Below are 19,168 nucleotides of genomic sequence, written 5' to 3' on the forward strand. Positions count from 1 at the left end.
TAATCCTGGATTAATAAATGAGAAACTTCTGCGTGTGCCATTATGGGCTTTAAACATTAACACCGAGAGTGCAAAGAAAAGAAATCTTGGCCCTGTGTTTTTTGCCAGTGTTTTGCTCTCAGAATTTACCTTCCCCAAACTCTTCAAAACAGACCGTTAAGGCGGAAGAAAGGAGGAAGCTGACAAACATGGGTGTATTTCTTATTTCTGTAACCACAAGTGTTGCTCTTTGACCCCTCTCCTCCACAATCTTCTCCCCTCTTAACTTCTTTACTATTGTTATCTGCTATCCCTAAATTACACATTTCATTCCCTAACCGCATCCTTTCTGAACCTGCAACTTGAAATACTATTTGTCCAGTGTTTTTCTAAATACGGTATTTAAATGTTCGTTTAAAATAGCCTCTTCAATCCAGAGTCTTCCCGTTCTGCATCTTCCTCAAGGGTCCAGTTCTCAATATGAAAGAAAATATTATTTGTTTGATTTAGGTGTAGTCCATATTTCTAAAGGGCTATAACCCAAAAATGCTTTTTCAGCAGGCAATTGGACTTTCTTGGGTTTTTTTTTTTCTTTACTATGTTTCACTTCTCATCCAAAAAGCTTCTTCAGCTCTGACTGGATGGTGGGGAATGGAAGGATTTATACTCCTTGTAGACAGCTGGTCATTTGCATTCTTTTAGAGAGTCCTTGCGGCCATTAGAAGTTTACCTGTGTCCTCAGGGTCACCTGAGTAGTGCAAATGTGTGTGGAGCCTTGAGTCTAAGCTCTTGCACATTTCAAGAATAAGGACAGCTCAGTGAAAGGCTAAAACTGACCTCAACCACATTTTAAATAACAAAAGAAATTTGAAAAAGAAAACTACTGTGGAAGAGGAAGAACAATTCCAGAAGATGGAAACTGAATGGCTTTTCTGTCACTGATGTGTACAAGTTCCCTAACCTGGTGCCTGAAAGCTGTTGATGATAAGTTCTCAAAAACTACTGAGTAGAAGACATTCATCATTCTGAGAGTACTTCCTTAGCTGTAAGCTTTACTTACAACTAAAAATATCCCTTTATTAGAAGAGGGTGGCCAAGGATTTTCATTTATGGGAAGTAGACCTATATTTAAGCTGCCCCCTATTTTAAGTAATGTTTAAGCAGTTTCAAAGAAAAAGTAACCTTAGAGGAAAAAGGGGGAGAAGGGGAAGCTAGATACTCCACTGTTAGTATCTGTAACAAAAGCACACTATATGTCTATGGAGATTCTCAATCATCCAGGTCACAGTTGTCCCAAAGGTGCTTTTCAAAAGGCAATTGGACTTCCTTGTTTCTTTTTTCTTTGAAAACATTTCGTTTCTCATCCAAGAAACTTTTTCAGTTCTGGCTGAATGATGGGGAATCATTCCTTAGCAGTCATCTGGTCATTAGCACTCTCAATGTTGGTCTTTAACACTCTGAAAGTCCTTAAGGCCACATGGGGCCCTAATCCTAACCCTAACCCTCAGGGTCACCTATATTGGAGTGCAAATGGGTGTGGAGCCTTTTGGGGACTGCTGAAAGGATTGTATCATAGACAGGAGATAGGTGGTGTTGTATCCCTCCCACTCTGTTGAGAGAAGACTGTTCAATTTTAATATTGATGGCCTTTTTGACCAGATTTTAGAGGTCCTCAATTGGAAAGAGGCCATTTATATTAAAATTGAACAGCCTTCTCTCAACAGAGTGGGAGGGATACAACACCACCTGTCTTCAACACAGTTTCAACAGTTCCAAGAAGGTTCCACACTCATTTGCATTCCAGTTCAGGTGACACTGAGGGTATAGATAAACCCCAAGTGGCCTTAAGGACTCTCAGAAAGATAACAGCTGACCTTCAGAATGCTAAGGAATATAAATCCTTCCATTCCCCACCATTCAGCCAGAACGGAAGAAGCTTCTTAGATGAGAACAAAAATGTTTTCAAGGAAAAAAAAAACCCAAGATAGTCCAGTTGCCTTTGAAAAGCACTTTTGGGGGACAGGTCACTAGAATCCACATTACGATAAGAATTTACATCTATATAAATAAATTATCATGGACAAACACTGTGCTACTCGATGCCATCTTTCCTTTCCTTTATGGAGATAGATGGTAGACACACTAAATTGGGATATTAACTTAGACTTCTGGTTTTTTTTTACAAGAAGAACATTGAGTATTTTTATAGCAGATCGTGCAAAAGTATCTTTTTTTGTGGCGCCAAACACTATAATAAGATCTACAACCTAGTTAGTGCCAGAAACTATTTTCTTGGTTTGAGGAGAAAGCAGTTTGCTGGAATGCTGGATGCCCTTTTCTTCTCCTGCCAGCGGCTTTGTTCAGACATGTAAGTTATGGCCTGAGTCCTGCAGAGCAGTAAGGAGATGAACAGTGGCTTCTAGTAGTTTATGTTCAAAAGAGAAAATCAGCAGTAACCTCAGATGTCCTTCTCTTCCAGTCTACATTTGTACAAAGTTCATGTTCACCTAATGATACAGAGAAAACTATTTCAAAGATCATTCTACCATTATAATTTGTCAACATAACAAAGATTTCAAAAGAGCTGCAGCTCTGATCATTAAGTTTATGGCACAGCTTAGAACAGAAAAAGCTATACCATTCTCTTCAGTCATCTACAATCATAGTCCCAATGAAGGACCATTTCATATCTGTGTAAATGTTACAGAATGTAAACAAGCAGAATTAAGGAATGGCATTGATAAGTCTAAGGTTCTGATATTCATACGAATTACACTGATTTAAACATAAGTTCTTCCCAATGCAGCAAGTGCATTACTAAAAAAAACATGGATTAAATTGCAGCATAAATCAAAATTTTCACCTGTCAATTACATTGGAGGAGGAAGCCTTCCTACCTGTTACTGTATTTGTATACAGTATTACTTGAAGAAAGCTCTGTGACAGAGCAATGAAACTTACCTGTACAATGACCCTGATTCAATCCTGAATACCTGCAATAAAAGTTGTACGGGTGATGATAAAGATGCCCTTAAATTGACTTCATTTCCTGGTAATTACATAGAGATATCCATACAGTTTTCTTGGCACTGAATGCAAAAGTGATCATTTTCCAGGAAGTTGTTTGACTTCCCAGTCTAGCCTATTTAATGGAATATGTTAAAATATAATAATTATTGCTACAGTGCTGCCAAAAAAGCTCCACATATGAATGTGTAGTTGATTTCAACTTAAAAGAGACTTTCGGGATTTTAATTTATAAATGACGCCATCTATGTACATAACACTTGACAAGAAAACATAAGCTTTTTTTTTTAAAGAATTGGCCATGCAGGCTTAAGCAGGAAAGAAACAAGGATCTTTATACACTGTGAATTCTGCTGCATTCATCTCATTTTTGTACTTTATTGTTCCTAAGGCTTTGTTAAAGTTGAGATCCTAGTGCACAGAATCCCAATATTTCAACATATATTAACACATATTCCCCACTAAAGGTGTTAGTCATTTCTATACCATTTTATTTTTACTGATAGCCATCCAGACACTTTTGATTTTTGGATTATTTGGATATTACCAATGATTCAAACAAAGAGAGGAAAGAGTACAAGGATAATAAACTGTGAAAGGAGACAATCACAATTATACAAGGTCACTGAGTTCAACATAAACAATTCTGCCTTGTTTCAATTGCTGATTAAGACAAGTGGATAAAAATCTGAAAATTTTCACAGAGGCCATGGATTTTATTGGAGTAGATAGGAAAATAACGTGTTATGTAACTAAGCAATGAGTAAATTTGCTACATCATAAATACATTACTTCCTCTTTTTAATACTTCTCTTTTGAGAAGAAAGAGTAGGGTTGTAATCATCACCTTTAGGTTCTGTTGCTTACCCTGTTAGGTGCCTATTTGAAGCCCAAAGTGTTTTGTGAATGTGCTTGTCTATTCACTAGTACATTTGCCATGTAAAGAAAGTTTCTTCCATTAAAGTTTTACTAAGACCAAGCATGGGTGTGCAATACTATGTTAGTTAAACTCATATAGGTCAATATTTGCAGATCAAGATAGTTACATTTGGAGGTTGCTTATTCTATACGACTTTACATGATCTGTTGCTTGCCATGCCTGTCAATAGGAGGGCATTCTTATGTGAATAATGAATTTGCCATTTAATATATGTTGAACTTTGCTCTATTTATACATTACTTGGAGTGACATTGCTGTTTTTATTGCTTTTCTATTAAACAAAATGTGATAAAATGATGGTAAGTTTAGGTTGAGAATTAAAAAAAAAACAGGTCACAGTCTGAAATGATATTCCTAATCCTTTCATTTCTGGTGAATTCAGCTATGTACAGTATGCCAGTTTACATATTGGTGGGTTTAAGCAATTTTAAATTTGGGTGGAATGGTTTCTACACATTCAGAAATGACGCATTTCTGGTGAGTGTGAGGATGCTATAGACATGTGCCCCAAATTTTTCCTTTGAGGACACCATAGGGGGTAAGGCTTAATAAGACATTTTAATAAATGCAGGCCTTCAGGCTGTTTTAAATAGAAAAAATATCATTTGTCTTTGTCTTTAATATAAGTCATCTGAAAAATATAGAATTGAAAGCTGATATACAGAATTTTAAATAAAAAGCTAATTTCTCAGTTGCAAAATTTGCTGTACTTACTCCATTTGCGACTAAGCTTTGTGTGGATGAATGTAAATGAAATGGCAAATTGAGTGGATAATCTTCAGCTTTACAAGGGTCACATATTGCCCATTACTATGTTTTACAATAATTGAAAATAATCAAAATTCAACTCAAAATGATAAGAGACTGGTTTTTCACAAAGTTTATATACAGTTTGTATATTTAATCTTATTTGGCATCCTATCAAACACCACAATGTTTGAGGTCCCAACATCTTTGTTTTTACATTATTCAGGTGGCTTTCCCCCACAATTCCCCATTTTTGTCTCGTGCAATATTGTATAATTCCCTTCTACAATGCTACAAGGCACTGGAACATTCTGAATAGATGAAAAGGAAAATTCTATAAGAAACAACAAAGGAATACTGTCCTCTGTAGTAGGCACCCATCAAGGATTGAAAAATCTAAAGGTCATTGCTTAAAAAAGACCCTCTCTATTTTTGACATTTAGGGGTAGAGGAGTTAAAATGACCATTGTTCACCTGCTCAAATCCCAGGCAGTATCAATTCAGTGTTTTCAAAACAGATAAGATGGTGGTCAAGCCCTAACTCTTTACTACCTGTGTGAACTCATAAAACTCATTAAAAAAAAGGAAATGTAATGTAGCTACTGCAACTGCCATCCCTCACCGCTGGGAAAAAGCCAGTCTCAACTGAGTCAAGTGACTTTCATACAGCTCATTTATATTAACACTAAAAAAAAAATGGAATTGAGAATTGAAGCCTTTTGTTTTCATTAGGCCATTCACAGGTTATATATAAACAGCCACCGTGGCTGGCATTTGATTTTCAGTGTATGACCCAGTGCAGAAAGAAAAAGGGGAAAAAAATTGTGTTATATGTTTAGGGGAAATAATAAGCATTCATTTGCTTCCACTGACTCAGGTAATAACTGGTTATGTGCAGTGCTGACTGAAAACATATTCCAGTGACTCATATGTGGGATATAATAAGAGTTAAAAAGAGACTTTAAAGACTTTATTTTTTGATTCAAGATGTTGATTAAAAAAAACCCTCTTCTTATACTTTTTTTCTTTCATTTTTATTGATGAAGTAAGAATCACTAAAGGACTGTGATATAGCTGACTTCTAGGACTTACTTTAAAACTTCAATTTTCTTAGTTTTAACTGACAGTTGTTTTCGGGGGGGAAATGGAAAGGGAGGAACTTTATGTCCTATTACTATTGGAATAACAGCAAAATACAAATATATGTTGAAACTCTCTCTGTGAACATATTTAAGACCCTGTCACTGCAATAAAAACCCTGTGCTCCTCATTCACTTCAACTAAAAAAAATAAACCAACATTTTCATACTGTACTGTATGTAATTTTAAAACTCCTTTCCTTGCCAGATTTCAAACTAACGTGAAATTTAAATCAGACATGAATTTGTATTTTTCCTTATATATTCCCAAGTAAACTAGCAAAGTGATGTGGGAAAATATAGATGTGTGTGCAACTTTTTAATGAAAGAAACTTTTTAGATGAAATGATTAGGTAGCTGTTTTAAAAATATGCAGGGTGCAGTGCACATTTCTTCTGAGTCAAACTATGCTTGTAGAAGGTGATGCAGGGGTCCCCCCCCCCATTTCCTACTTCCTTTCCAGTTTCCAGCTCTACCTCCCAATGTCACTAAGCACCCTGGAGCAATTTGTTTGTGAAGCTCTGAAATATAGAGAAAGAAGGAATGCTTCTTTTCCACAATAACCAAATAACTATTTTATGTAGGAGAGAAACAGCACTAACTCTGGAGTGCTGAGTTCCTGATTTCAAGTTTAAAAAATGAATGATAGGCATAAAGAGTGATAGAACTACTGAACTCCAGCCTCATGATCTTGGCCTTTTAGGCCAATAAGGAAGAAGTAGTACACACTCCCTCTTTAAGCAGTTATTCCTCAACTGAAAAGTTCTGGAAAATATTTGTCCAGATCTCCAAATTCCATTTTTTGGGCAAGATCGTTGAGAAGGTTGTAAGGCTGTAGCTTCAGAGGAGGCTGGAGAAAATATATTATCTTGGTGCTATATATACTATATCATATAAGTGCTACAATAATATACATATACGTATACATACATATACATATACATATACATATACAGTGCTTTTTTTCTACAAAAAAAAAGGTGCCGGAACTCACACACGTCATACAACCCGCCTTGCCTACCCTATAAGGTTCCATCCAAAAAAGGTGCCGGAACTCCATTCTGGGCGTTCTATGAGAAAAAAAGCCCTGTACATATACATATACACACCTTTAAAAAGGAAGATTAAAAACTAATACAAACTACGATATAGTAAAAAAAAAGAAAAACGGAAAACAGGAAGAAAGCTAAGAGTGAAAAAAGTAATAGAAAAATAGAAAGAAAAAAGATACAAAGAAGTAGATTCTGATATTCTTCACAGCAGTTAAAAGTACATTTATTTATTTATCAAATTTATATAGCCAGTCATCTTACAAAATAACTCTATAAATATATTTTTACCTCTCTATCTAAAGTTACATAATAATTCTCTTCTTTCTATACTTTCCTTTTTCTCAGTCCTCATTAAAATAGTACAAAATATATTTTAACTTTAAAATATCCAGCCTTGTAAAAAAAACAATTGTAACTTTCGTTTCTGGGAAAACTAATTTTAAAAAATAACATCATCACCTGAAATGGGTCCAAAATGGAATTTATGGAATGAATTTAGAATTTGTGGTAGATGTAACTGGTGTCAAATGTTACCTAATTTTCAGGAACAGGAGAATTGTTTGTTTTCTTTCAAATCCATCCCTTGGCTGAAGACACTTTTGACAGTTTCTTTTTCTTTTCCATTTTTGAGGGAAGAAGATAGATTAGGCCTTTTTTTACAATCAGAAAGGATTTTATAGCATTGGAATGATAGAGGCAATGACTCAGTGAATCACTGTGTCACCATGTAGATGAATGAAGGCTGCTATTTATATCCAAGGCCTTACTTAATTTTTCCCAAACCTATGCATGGAGGAATATCCATTCTCTTGCATATTGTTAGATTGAAATAGTTATATAATTAATGCATGATAAATTATCTAAAATAAATATTCATAGAGGTCCAAAAATATTACCAGCTTGTTGATTTCAAACTTACACGGGAAAAAACCCTATACTGCTTATGTCCAGGGCCCATAGCCTAGTTCTACATTTTAACAGGGATGTCTAACATCAAAATGAATTGTATAGGCAAGGCTGGCTGAAGGTCAGATTGAGTCAGAAACAGCAGCAGGTGTTCAGAGAAAAACAAGCAAATATCTGTTTATAATAAATCAAACTTAATGTTAGATCAAGAAGTAATGTGGGGTTAGGGTCCAATCCAAAAGTAAAAGAAGTAGTTAAATGTGGAAAGCGAAAAAGCAGTAAAAAGAGATTGGGTTGCAATTGAAGATACTGTTGTTTACTTACACTGCTATAAAGGTATATGTATTCCTTATTCTCCCTGTGATAACATCTTCACAGATCACTTTCAAAGATCTAAGCAAAACACTTTCATTTATCACCAAGGAACAGTTTTACTATAGTGAACTTGACTTGCCCTAAAACCTTTCGGGGGCCTAAGAAAATCCTTCCAGTTTCGGAAAGATTTGTTCATTGCTTTCTACAACAAAGAAATTACTTATATTTTACATCCGTTTCAATCTAACAATATGCAAGAGCATCTATGAGCCATAGATGAGGGTATGAGGGAGAAAGAAGCCAGCAAAAGAAAGATTGAGTACAAAAATGGGCTGAAATAGGCTGGAATGGAATGACTTTGACTTCAAAAATATAAAAGGTTGGGTGCACTGCAATAATATTTTTGTATAAACTTTCTGAAAATTGTGGGGGTAGAGTTCATCTTTCAGCTTGGAATTGCTACTTGAAGATTCCATAAAGCACCTCTAAAGCACGTAAAGCACGTAAAATATCCTTGCCTTTAGATCTCTAAATAAAAATCTTTCAGAAGAGTTGCCTCAGAGTCAATTTGAATAGAAGATAAACACATCTCTTCCACAGTGAAATATTTTCCTATGTCATGCATAGTTGGTCTTTCGGTAAGCCAATTCAAGCTATAGTATGTTTAAGTGATCTATATACTTGTCTGTAAATCCACAAACTGTAAACCTTAGCAGCAGGTGTCACTTGTTAAAAATTGGCATCCTTTCTATCGAACTGTTCTGCTTCTTAAATAGGTGCAACATTTGTAAGGAATGAGGCAGTGTTTTTATTAATGCCAGAACAGTGGCTCTTTGCCAATTTGACTAATTGCATTCTTGTTCAGCAAATATTTATTTTATATCTTTAAAAATTAAGAGATTGTGTTATAGAACTGAATAATTTCAACATGATTGCAAGTCTCTCTATTTCAATAGTAGGTGATCCCTATTGACAGAAATAAATATTTTTCAGAATATAAAGTGAAAGAGAACAGCTTTGGATCCTTTAGAGGTGCTTTATGGAATATCCAGGTAGCAATTCCAAGCTAAAAGATGAACTTTACATCCACAATTCCCAGACAGTTTATACAAAAATATTATTGTGGTGCACCCAATGCTTTATATTTTTGAGATCAAAGTCATTCCATTGACAGATAATTGGCATTCTTGTATTCCATTTTTCCAAATGAAAAACATGAAGTTCATGGCCAATGATAATCTGTCATATTGCCATTTGTGAAAAAGAAGCAAGCAAATTATCCAAACCAGAATTTCATTTACACACAGAAAATAAAGCACTGTTGATGGTGTTAGTGCTTCCAAAAACAAGCAGAAAAAATACCATAGATTATACAGCTTGGGATAGTTCTGGATTCTGGGATAACTTTCTTCCCTCTTATAATTATGCACTTGAGAAACTAGACTTCGCTAAGCTAGATCAGGAGTGGCAATATTATAATTTAGAACCGCAGCTGCCCAAACCTCAGCTGTCAGAATTTGTTAATAAAAAATAAGTCATACCTTATTTCTGCAGTTTCTTCTTTGGTTTGCCTATTTATTTCCAGGAACAAACCAAAAAACTAGCTAATGATAACTTATTCTTAAGTCCCTATTTATTTAAGCCCTTTATATGTGAAATTATCTCTCTAAGATTTATAAAACAATCAAACTAAAATTATCATAGGCTTTGCCAAATAAAATCTATCATAGCTCTTGTTCCTATGTTTGATGGATCCTTAAAATTCACATTTAGGATTTAAGCAGTTTTAACTCTGCTATTCTAGATTCATAATACACCACAGAAAGATGTGCTTTGCAACAGGTGATACTTAGCATATTCTCAAAGAGATTTGGTAGCATTTATGTAAATTTTATTTGTAAAATCATGGGAAAACATTTAACTCTTGTAATAAGCAATTAGTCCCTTTTTCTAGAGTCTCAACATCTTTTTTATATTGTGTTGACCAAAACTGGATGCAATATTCCAAGTGAAATACCTTGTACAAATAGGAACATATTATTTTAATATGGTGGGTGAAATTATGGCCTTTTTGATTCTTAGTACCTGATTATCAACCCCTCTTACCGTATGCACACATATTTAAATAGCTACCCTGCAAATAAGTTCATGGAACTAATGGGAGCAGGTCAAAGCTTTCTTAAACAGTAGCTGCTTATACTATATTGTACTGTACTGTACTGTACTATACTATACTATACTATACTATACTATACTATACTATACTATACTATACTATACTATACTATACTATACTATACTATACTATACTATACTATACTACACTAAGATCAAGATCAAGATCACTCAAAAGTAACAACATACACAAAAGACAAAATGCCAGATATCCTAGTGGAAGACGCATCAAGTGCCCTAAAATCAATGAAAAATGGAAAAGCTTCAGGAAATGACTGTGTTACAGCTGAAATGTTGAGATGTGTGTGTGTGTATTCGTATGTATTTGTATGTATATACATGCATACCCACACGGAATGTATATGTGCATATATGTATATCCTTTGAAGATTTAACTTAAACTTGCTTTGGAGTTTACAAGCAGCAATTTGATGCACACATTTGAAATCTCCTCCTAGCTCAATCCTGTCTTTCAAGTGCATGTAATTACATGATAAGTCCGGGAAGGAAATAAATAACCTTGCCAAGAGTTTGGAAGTTGATGTATTCTATTATAGTCAACTTATTGCACATCAGATGAGAACAGCAGAGCTTTAATTAAATACAAACAAAGACAAGGGAAAGTTGCAATTGTATTAATTGTATAAAGTTTAAAGACATCAGTTCCAAATGAATAAAAATGCTTGGGCTATGTAAAGTTCTAATTTTTTTAAAAAAAATTACATATACTGTATTCATATCTAAGCCAAATATGGTTAATATGAAATGTTGTTCATGAAGGGAGAAAAACATTTTGAAATCAGTTGTGTATGCTAAAACACACCTTTTATTTTCAAATTATAAATATGTGATATAAAATGCCCAATAAATATTTTTAGAATGGTTCTGTGTGGCAATCATAGGTATGTTTATTCGGGATTAAATTTCATTGACTTCACTGTTAAAGATGGCCATAATTGTGGTATAATAAAATATACCATAAGGCAGCTTTGCCCATCTTACCACTCTTTAGATATGCTGGAATACTGGGGCAAGCCTGGCAGAGCAATGGACATTATAGTTCAACATGAATGAGGAGTGCTGAGATGCAAACCACAGTTTTAAGGAACCAATCTGTAATTTAAAATACCCCAAATTAATCAAATAAAGTAGTAAATCTCATTAAGTCATCTATGTTCAGCTGGTAATACTTGCTGATATGGCAGAATTGTATTTACAATATAATGTGGCAACTCTTTGTGGCAACTCCTTAAATATTGAAACACTGCTATCACCCATAATCCTTCTTTTCATTAAACTAGACATACCCAATTCCTGCAACCGTTTGTCATATGTTTTAACCTCCAATCCCCTAATCATCTCTTCTCTGCACTTTTTCTAGAGTCTCAATATCTTTTTTATATCATGGCGAACAAAACTGGATGCAATATTCCAAATGTGGTCCGTAAACATCTCTAGTTTTCTTTCTTATCGATACAAAAAGAAGTCATCATTATTGTTTAGCACTAGAAATGATTGTATAAAATGAATGATTGTATATGGACAAAATGAGCAAAATAATATGTGCTCATTCAGTACGAATTTATTCTCCTTTTCCTTTCTGTGTGGCTTCAAATAGTCTCTAAAGGAATCTCTAACTTACTGCTGCAGAATTGAAAAGTTTCAGAAAAGGAAGGGGTGCTTGATTTGCTATCAGTATCTATATCTATCTATCAATATTCCCACTATTTGTTATGCATATTAACATTAAAGTACACACTTTGTGTGGGTTTTTGTATGGACTTTAGAAATCTTCCTCCACTCCACCATAACAAATGACTGCCTGAACGCATCTGTTAACAAACGAGCTACCATTTTCTTGTAGGCAATGTTTACTAGAACAGGCAAAATTAAACTACACCATGTAGCTGCAGATTCCTTAATTTCGGTGGGTAATTTGAAATTCACTTTGTCTTAAATTAATTTATGTGGAGGAAAGGAATATTTGTGAAGATAAATACAGTGTAAATTGCTTGAAACTCCAACATTTATGGCTAAAATCACACTGAAGATTTAACATAATATACAACACAGGAAATTATACTTGGTAATTCAGTGTTACTTTTTTATTTCTCTTAAACTGATATATCCTTGTTTGCTTCATATGTATTCTCCGTCCCCCCCATTTAAAGCATGTTATCATCAAGCTCTGTAAAAATAATAGATAAAAACATCCACAACTAATTTTTCTGCATACCGAAGTGAGGTTTTGAAATTAGGTTTTCCATGTCCAAACCATAGATTTTCTACTGTAACCAGAACCACCACCAACAACAACAAGAATAAATATTAGAAAATGAAGCTAAAATTATCTGGGATTTTAGAATTCAACAAACAAATATCTGCCACATAACACATCAGGCTTAATATCAATAATGATTAGCGAATTTGGTAGCACCTGGATACAGCAGAAGAGAAGAGAAAGAACTGGAGAAAATTACAAAATATAAGGATCTGTAAATAGAAATAGAATGACTGTGACAAAGGAAAGCAAAGATAGTACCAATAGTAATAGGCACTTTGGATACAATCCCCCAATATCACCATCAGCACACATCCTGCAATGATAATTTTAATACCATGAAACAGCAATATCTGCCTATCTCAGGTTCTTGGGAAGGACTTGATATATGGATAGATGTGCCAAATCCAATCTAAATATTTGGCTGTCTATGCAACTAACCATAATGATGATGATGTTGATGATGGATTGGATAGGAATAATTAATTAATTAATAAGAATAATTAAGAATTGGAATTAAAAATTGGAGAAGATCACAAAGTATCAGGATCTGGAAATCAAAATTCAAAGATTATGACATTAACTGTCTGTGGCGGTCTCAGTGATTATCAGCACACTGGTGCCATTTAAAAAAATCTTGGACAGCACTTAGAAAATATGTGCATTAACAAAATTTTCATCTGTCAATTACAAAAGTCCACATTGCTTGAATCCATACCTATATTATGTCAATGCATTACAACAAACTAGATTCTTGAGAAAACCAATACCAGTAAAGAACTGGTAGTTGTGATTTCACATTTTTGTCTATATGCAATAATAATTTAACACCATCAAAAACAAAATCTACCTATCCTACAACTTAGGAAGGACTCAAAAGATGTATAAAAATGCCAAATCCTGTCTAAGTATCTGACATCTAGCAAATGAGGGAGTGGTGTGATTTCTGCAGGTGCAACTTTCAGAGTTTCCTTCTATAAAGATGTAGCAACTTACCTAATTTGCATCATCTTGTTATATGAGATGCTGTACAGTTACGGGAATCTTCATACAACACAGTCCAAACACTGCATTCTTCTATTAGAGGCACATTTTAATTATACTCAGCAGAAGGGTTTCTCTGGCATATATGCATAAGATTGCAGCTCTAGATATATTATAATAGTTTATTTGGAAAATCTTACAGATAGAAGAGTGTTACCACTTGCAACTCACAGAACCAGTTGATATAATTGCTACATTAATCCTGATGACAAAAAGACCAGCTAGCAGGCTATTCAAAGTAGGGATGTACACATTGGATCAGATCCAATATGAATCAATTCAGTTTGGATTGATCCAGTTTGAATCATCAATTCAGTTTGGATGATTAAAAATTATTTTATTCAACTCATCAATACAATTTGGATTTCAAGTCTAAATAATTTAATAAAGCGAAACTAATTAGAAAGTTGAATCAGTGGGGGAATGGAAGTTTTGATTGACCATTCAGTCTGAACCAATAGTCCAATTCATACAGTTAATTCAATTGGATCACCTTGGAATCAAATCTATAAACCCAAATCTTTGCTCAATTTGGTAGTAAGGATATGTAAATAATTACAAACCTTTTTTTATTCAGTTCCTTACCTTTTCCTCTGACAAGTCAAGTCTTCTTACACAATTTTAACTCCCAGCTGACCTGAAGATTGCAAATAGGTTGTGAAAGATATAACAATGTGATTAGATAATATATTGTTTTTACTATCCAAAATAAGCACCATGGTGAAAATCATTACATAAGGAAATAAGAAGGACAAGCCCAGTTAAGCAACAGGATGAAGTGACCTATTTTAGAAGAATGACGTTGAGAGGAATGATAGTTAAGTTAGGCCCTGAAATAACATAAAAAGACTTTAAATGCCTTGGACATAGTAGGACAGAAAGAAAAAGTTTAACTCTAGTTCAAACAAAAAAAACAACCCCATTTTTTGGTTGGCAGTTGATTATTATATTTAATTAGTTAATTTTAATTAATTTTATGTATTTATGTATTTATATTGTATTAAATAGCTGTTATTCAGAACTAGTATTAATTATTTAATGCCACTTATGATTAACAGCTATTTAAAAGTTTAAATATACAAAATAATTTTTGCCAAAAAATGCTTCAGACCTGTACCTCACCAGATTCCTGTTCTCTATACCAAAGTTTTTGATTTATAAAAGAACAGTTCATCCAGCAAATTCTCTCATTAGCCCTGAGGTAGAAATAAAGTGATTAACTCTTTCTCAGGGAAACAAAATATGCCTGGCATTGCATCCTGAAAGTCATGATTGGATTGTCTTCTCCAAATAGCTAGATAGCCACCCCATGAATGAAATGGAAGGTCTCATACATGGTTTTAGTACAATTCAACACACAAATTTTACATGTGAGTTTAACTCCCATGCCAGTTTCAAATAAAAAAGAAAAAAAGCAGAACACCTCACAGACCAATGAATTATTTGTATACTGTAAATGTGGAGTGTAATTTGGCAGGTACTGTATATAAGAACATAGAATGGCGTAGTATGGCAGAAGCTTTTCCTCTAATGGAATTAAAGCATTTTCTAAGGAATTAGATTTATTTCCCCATTCTTCAGGATCTATGAAGATGCTAAAAACATGTTTGCTTAGTCAAGCTTTGAACTGTTGATGGATTTGATGACTGTTTTATTTGGATTTTGCTTGTATTGACTTTGTTTTGTTCTATAACATTTACTGTAAGCTGCTTTGAAAGTTTGAATAAAGACAAAAGTGAGATATAAAATCAATAATAAACCAAATAGTTATATTTTTCTACATAAGGCATTGTATAGAAAAGTAGTGCGTAGGTTACTTTTGACAGCTAAAGCTCCTTGGCCTGTGCTGATTTGCAGACTCTGTTTTGTAAGTCTTCAAACATTTCATGTTCTTTCATTTAATTTTAACTTTTTTTAAAAAAATGCATGAAATATCATCTTTACCAGTTAATTCAGGACAACCCGAGTTAAGCAATATTAGTCATTCACTGAGTCAATCAGTTGGTCTGACAACTGCCAGCTAATTGGTTCAAACTATAACGCAATGCTGAGTCACATGTGTAGATGGCAAAATTTGGTTTTTCTCAATTGCTGTTGCTGACCTTATCCTACAAAATTACATTTTGAATCTAGGGCACCACACAGAGTTACTTCCTTCAAGGTCCTGGAATTCCCAATCAGTTTAGATGCCATGAAGTACCAAGGTTTTTCTAAAGATGTTTATAGACAACTCCCTAACAGCATTATACAAATGCAGTGGAAGGCAGAAGGCAGAAGGCATTAGCTTCAGAGGCTATTAACTACTCAGCACTGAAATCACTAAACTAAAGTGACACTAAGCCTTACATATAAGAAATAAGTGATACCAGAGATAGCTTCAAGTGATATAACCATTACTTGTTTGATCATCTTAAACCAGGAAATGTCATACCGTGCAGCTTTTTTATTCTTTTCTATTTATTTATTGCTTGTTTGCTGATAATATAAGTCATGCCCTCGATTTACTATTTCCCATACTCATTTTATTCTGTGCTTAATACAGTATGTTGCTACATAGAAACCAGTTCTGGATTCCAGAGCTGAAATCTAACAAAATCTCTTTTAGTTCCCATCATATGTATTTTTATCAATTTGCTGTTATTTACAAAGAGAGCATTTCCCCAGACCAACTTCAGATCAATAAAACTCCTGGATCTTCTGGTTATCTACAGAGAATATGTAGATAATTCTGAACTCTGAATGCTTTCAGAATTAAAGATTGTGAACAATTCTACTTGTATTAAGCAGCCACAGTGCAGATATACAATCAGTTTTACATAGCTATAACAATAATTTTACAAATGACTACTTAATTCAGTGGGAATGACTCCATACCTCCCCCAATCCTGTGGAACCTGGTTGTGGAAGGCAGTCTCTTCTCTCTCTCAATCACTCAACAGCCAGGTAGGCTCTTCTTTGAACCCCAACACAAGTGAAATCCTTACAACTATTCATACAATTCAGCAATCTGAGTTGTCTTGCAAAAGTCTCATGGAACAATTTCTCTTATCTTAGCTTTTCTGAATTCCTCTGGCACCTCCACCTCACTGGCCTCAATCTAATTCCAGGTGGCTGTTCATCACTTCTTCCTCTCCAGAACTGTTCTTCAAGCTATCTTCTTCTGGGCACTTCACAGCCTCTTGACCTCAACCTTCTCTGCAGCTTTCACCTTGGGTGGATTCCTTCACAGGTAGGACTTGCCTGCCATGCTGCTTCCTTCAAAACCAAGCTGTAAGCAGGCTCAGCAGAGAAAAAAGCTTTATGTGATCCCCTCTCTGTTGTCAGTAGCCTTTTTAATCTCTTTGTAAATCTCTGGTTGCTTTTAGTTTCTTCACATTGCTTCAGTAATTGAACTTTGTTTCCAGACCTAGTCTGTGTCTCAATTAAACGTTGTTTTTGTGAAGCAGGGTTCTTGGGTTTGCATGCACTCCACTTCAGATTTTCTTGCACTTCATCCTTTGCTCTTGCTCAGCTAAATTTAAACCCTGAGCACTCATACTCCTAGCACCCTTTTTTCCCCTTGCCTTCTCTTGCACTTTGCACCAGTATCCTCATTTCTCTAACTTTTACCACAAACCCTGGGTTATGTATGTAGGTGTGGAGGGGTCTATTTTATGAGGTCCTTGATGCTCTCTGAGCTTTACCCTATAGTTAAATTCTGAGCTACAAATATTCTATTCTATCTCTGTATTTTATCTTAATGTTATAATAATTTAACCCGATGATACTGAACAGTTTTACTATAAATAAGCAAGCAGTAAATAAGAGCAAGGTGGAGTCCTCTCCATCTTTCTTGGGTCAATCTGGGGACAGCTATAAAAGCCCTGCCACAAATAGAAATAACAACAACAACACCACTAATTTGTTATATTTGTATGCTATCTGAATCTCAATGACTCTAGATGGCTCACAATGATCAAAAGCTTCTAAGGCTGCATGTTGACACTTTCTAATTGTAAGGCTATTCTCAGGCTTTACTGGATGATTTTGCCTCCTATATTTCTTGAATGTATATTGATATTACATATTAAAATTTGTAGCACAGAAGAAATAGAAGATGTGCCTGATTTTCCAAAGTAATTTCCAAATTACTTCATTCTTAGAGACACCTTATATTTTCTCATTCAGGTACCCTGTTTTACTGTATAGTCCTGTAATCCTACATATATTTGCTAATGTTGACATTCTAGTCATACACATTTAAGGTACTAACAGTCAAAGGAAGCATATTGCAAATTATTGATTTCTTCAGGTAGAAGTGCCTATCCTGAATAGAAAATTGCTTAAAACATCATACCCCAAACAAATCTTACCCAAAGGGGAAAAAATGACATGGCAATAGACAATGCTGCCCAAACATTGCATTTTCAAGTTGAGACATTTACTTCTTGAGAACAACAAACATCTGTGCCCAAAAGAGGAAGTTTTTTGTGATGATTAAGAAAACAGGAAGCATTTTGACATATTTAAAAAATTCTTGAATGATTATCAAATTTCACAGATTTTTGTAGGCTTTTTTTCCAGTGGAAAACAGTTACATACAGTTCTGTAACATTTTCATTTTTAAGAAGGCTGGAAACAAATCAGATACACTAACTGTAAAAGCCCTTTTAAAAACATTTTATTGGATTTTAAGATCTAGGCTCTGGAAGCAATGTAGCATCCAAGGCCCCCAGGGTGCTTATAGAATCAATGAAGAAATGGAGAGATTTAGCTCTGCCTGGAAGCCACCACTGATTTTTTTCCTTCTTCTTCTGCCATTAAACAAATATTAAACATGTTCAAACAGGCTCTAATTACAGATAGCAAGTCCATCTTTTTTGTAAAAAAATATAATAATCTAAGATCTTTACCCAGGAGAAATAAAATTCAGTAGGCCTGCTGAGTATTTTATTCATTTTCTCTGGATTGGAACAAAAATTGTCTTTACCTATAACAGATAGGCAGATAGCTAAAGCTTACATTGACTCTTTTATGAATGTGTACAGTTCAGACCAAATGCCTGCTTTATTCCAATTCTGACTGAAATCTTTCTATTAAGAAAAGTTAGCCTACTTTCATTCAAACATAATGCTGTAATGACATGTATGTATGTATGTATGTATGTATGTATGTATGTATGTATGTATGTATGTATGTATGTATTCTAGACAACACATGCCCCATTGGGCCATTGTTTCAAAGATATTTCCTTACGCAAACAGAAAAACAGAATGATCAAGGAAGGGCAAAAAAGCAGTGGGAACACAAGTTATTTCCAACTTCCTGCCAACTTCCCCATTAAGCTTCCTTGTAGGAATATGGCAGGGAACATTGAAAATCTTCCTTCCTTCCTTCCTTCCTTTCTTCCTTCCCTTTTCATCAGGCAAGTAAATGGCCACTTCTGGGTGTGAGAGGGAGTGAGGGATTGAAAACTGACTGGGAAGCTGTCACAGAATGTTGAAAATGAATAACAGTCTGCCACAGGTTAAAACAACAACACTTTTTCTCTAAACTATGTGGCTGCCTATGTAATCCCAGGAAA

The sequence above is a fragment of the Protobothrops mucrosquamatus genome, unplaced genomic scaffold (assembly GCF_001527695.2).
Source record: "Protobothrops mucrosquamatus isolate PMUCROS unplaced genomic scaffold, P.Mucros_1.0 scaffold891, whole genome shotgun sequence".
NCBI classification, from domain to species: Eukaryota; Metazoa; Chordata; class Lepidosauria; order Squamata; family Viperidae; genus Protobothrops; species Protobothrops mucrosquamatus.